Source organism: Rhinoraja longicauda, chromosome 36 (genome assembly GCF_053455715.1).
Source record: "Rhinoraja longicauda isolate Sanriku21f chromosome 36, sRhiLon1.1, whole genome shotgun sequence".
Classification (NCBI taxonomy): domain Eukaryota; kingdom Metazoa; phylum Chordata; class Chondrichthyes; order Rajiformes; family Arhynchobatidae; genus Rhinoraja; species Rhinoraja longicauda.
In genome coordinates, this window is record NC_135988.1 from 18,189,272 (window position 1) to 18,192,490 (window position 3,219).

At 37.8% G+C, this 3,219-nt stretch overlaps 1 non-coding gene across 1 annotated transcript; it reads right to left on the reverse strand.

Moving 5' to 3' along the window:
• Positions 1 to 1,012: 1,012 nt before the first annotated feature.
• Positions 1,013 to 1,083, reverse strand: trnag-ccc (transfer RNA glycine (anticodon CCC)). The gene has a single exon. It is a non-coding gene; the product is annotated as a tRNA-Gly (tRNA).
• Between the last annotated feature and the right edge of the window lie 2,136 nt (positions 1,084 to 3,219).

Below are 3,219 nucleotides of genomic sequence, written 5' to 3' on the forward strand. Positions count from 1 at the left end.
ATAGTTGGATAAATACCGGGGATGAAAAGACTAAAGAAGTGATATAAGGATAGAAAAGGCATCCTTAATGTGAAGCAGGTCCTTTCTCTACCAAGACAATAAGATGGTAATTCTATTCATCAATACCTTGGACAGATGCATACATGTTCTGGATTGTCCTAAAATCATGATAAAGTTTTGGGGGGGGGGGGGTGAACTTCTAAGAAATAGATACACAAGAAATTGCAAATGCTGGAATGTGAAGAAGGGTCCCGATCCAAAACGTCGTCTGTCCATTCCCTTCATAGATTCTGCCTGACCCGCTGAATTCCTCTAGCACTTGACCAAGATTTTTAAAAAAATCTCTTTCTGCAGACGCTGCTTGACTGGCTAGGTGTTTTTCCCAGTAATTTTTTTTCACATTTCTAGCAATTAATTCGAACCTCTGATCAGTTTAAAAAAAAAGTAGTTTAAAGCAGTTTACTGTAGTGCAGTACACTGTAGTACTGTGTACTGCACTACAGTAAAGTAGTTTACTGTAGTTACAAGTACTTGTAAAACTAATTTAAAGTACTTAAAGTAGTTTAAGTAGTTTAAGTACTTAGTAGTACTTTAAACTACTCTAAAGTGTATGTGTGTGCAAATTGTATTTTACTGGCAATCAGTAAAATTGATACTGAATTTTATCAATTCAGTATCATTGAACTACTGAATAGTATTACTGAATAGTAGTTGAGTAGTTTAAAGTAGTTTTACTACTTTAAAAACTACTTTTTTTAAAGTACTTAAAACTACTTTAAACTACTCTAAAGTTTAAAGTAGTTTTAAGTACTTTAAAAAACACTTTTTTTAAAGTACTTAAAACTACTTTAAACCTTAGAGTAGTTTAAAGTAGTTTTAAGTACTTTAAAAAAAGTAGTTTTTAAAGTAGTAAAACTACTTTAAACTACTCAACTACTATTCAGTAGTTCAATTTTACTGATTGCCAGTAAAATACAATTTGCACACACATACACACAGCATTTAAAATGTGTGCGCTGCCCGGGAATCGAACCCGGGTCGCAAGAATGGGAATCTTGCATGATACCACTACACCAGCAGCGCATGAGCGTGACTGCAGGGCGGGCGCTGTTAGTGTGGAAAAGGCGCGAGTGACGGTTGTCCGCTCACAACCGTCGGCAAGGAGGAGTCAACTGCGTCTCGTCTTATTCCCGCGTTGTTTTGCTATTACAACGTGTGGTAAATGAAGCTCAAAATATATATATCTCCTCATAATATATATATATATATATATATCTTTCTTCTCTCCGCTCGCTCAATAAGTCTGAAAGGTAAATTGAAAGTAAACCCGAAATTTAACAGCGACTGTCTGTCTGTGTGGTAAGATCGAGCTTTTGGTTTTGGAACAGCCGATAAAATCCCAGCTTCACGTAGAATTAATAGAAGATAGACACAAAAAAAAGCCTTAAAACAAAAACCAGAATGATGAAAATAATCTCAGGTAAAGGAACGAAATACTATTTCACAGATCGGCAGAAAGAATTACAGCACGACAGGAGGATATTCGGCCCACCGAGTCTGTACTGTCACACGAGAAAAAAAGCAAACCTGACAGACCTCACAATCCTGATTTTTTTCAGATACTTATCCAACATCCTTTCGAATATTACAATTAAACCTTCATCCATTATTACCTCTGGTAGAGCATTCCGTATCCCAAACACTTACTGCATTAAAAATAAACTTTTTATGTCACTTTAGATGGTGCCAATCACCTCTGTTCGATCTTCGTGGGTAATTGGCCCTTCCACCACTGGAACAGACTCTCTCCGCCTGCTATATCAATCCCTTCGTGATTTTTAATACCTCAAATTGATCATCTTGCAATCACCTTTGTTTTAAGGACAAGACTTCTTCATTCTGAAGAAGGGCCCCGACCTAAAATGTTGCCTGTGCTGTCACTGCACTGATGTTGCCTAATCTGCTGAGTTCCTCCAGCACTTGGTGCTGTGCTCAAGATTCCAGTATCTGCAGTGTCTTGTGTCTCACAAGATTGCTCTTATTGCCCTGGTATTATTTCAGTAATCTCTTCAGCACATCTTCCAGAAGCCTCACATCTTAATTGTGGTATCAGAACTGGTGGGCTGAACCCAGTGTCGTATAAAGAATCATTAGGATCTCATGTCTCAGAAATCTGATAGATATTTTGAGGAGTGAACTAAGAAAATGTTTAAAGGAGGTAGATGTGGTTTACATTAATTTTACTAAGACTTTTGACAAGACACCACAGGATAGGCTGGTCCAGAAGATAATGGCACAAGGGATTCGAGAAATGTTGGCAAACTGGATCCAAAATTGACTTGGTGGATGGATGTTTTTCTGCCAATGTTTATACTGTTGGGATTTTCTACCCCAGCAGCATGAACCTTGACTTCTCTAACTTCAAATAGCCCTTGCTTTCCTTCTCTCTCCATCCCCGCCCCCTTCCCAGTTCTCCCATCAGTCTTACTGTATCCGATTACATTCTCTCTCTGTCCAGCACACTCCATGAACATCAGTCTGAAGAAGGGTCTCAACCCGAAACCCATTCCTTCTCTTCAGAGATGCTGCCTGTCCCGCTGAGTTGCTCCAGCATTTTGTGTCTACCTTTGATTTAAACCAGCATCTGCAGATCTTTCCTACACAGATCTGTTATATTGTTATGTTTAGAGCAAGAAATTGCAGTCTGATGATTTTTTAAAGAAATGGTATTGCTTTCTAGTTTGAGATCATTGTTTACACACACTTGAACAATATATCCCTGCTTTTCATTGCAATTGTCTCGATGGTGTGCATCAATGGCAATGAACTTTACAGCAGTGTTCCAGTGTCATCTCAGCCACCAGAGAGCTCTGTACCATTCCGAATTATTATGACACTATTCTCATTCAAGCCACAAGTGGCACTTTATTCATTTACACCTGGTCCTTGTTTCAATTGTCTGGCTACAGTATTGAAACAAATCATGATCCAGACTTCGTTTATTTTCACATTTACTTTTGATTTAACATCATCTGTCGAAGCAGACATTTTCAAAATGTGTAAAATGATTTGTAAAATACAAAGTTTTGGAAGGAGTATGTGGTAATTGAAGAGAGAAAGCATAGACTTGTTAGACTTGTTAAAATAACTAAACTGACTTTTGATGAGATAACACAGAAGGCTGTTGAAGAGAATTTAGTTAAGTTTATTGTCACATGC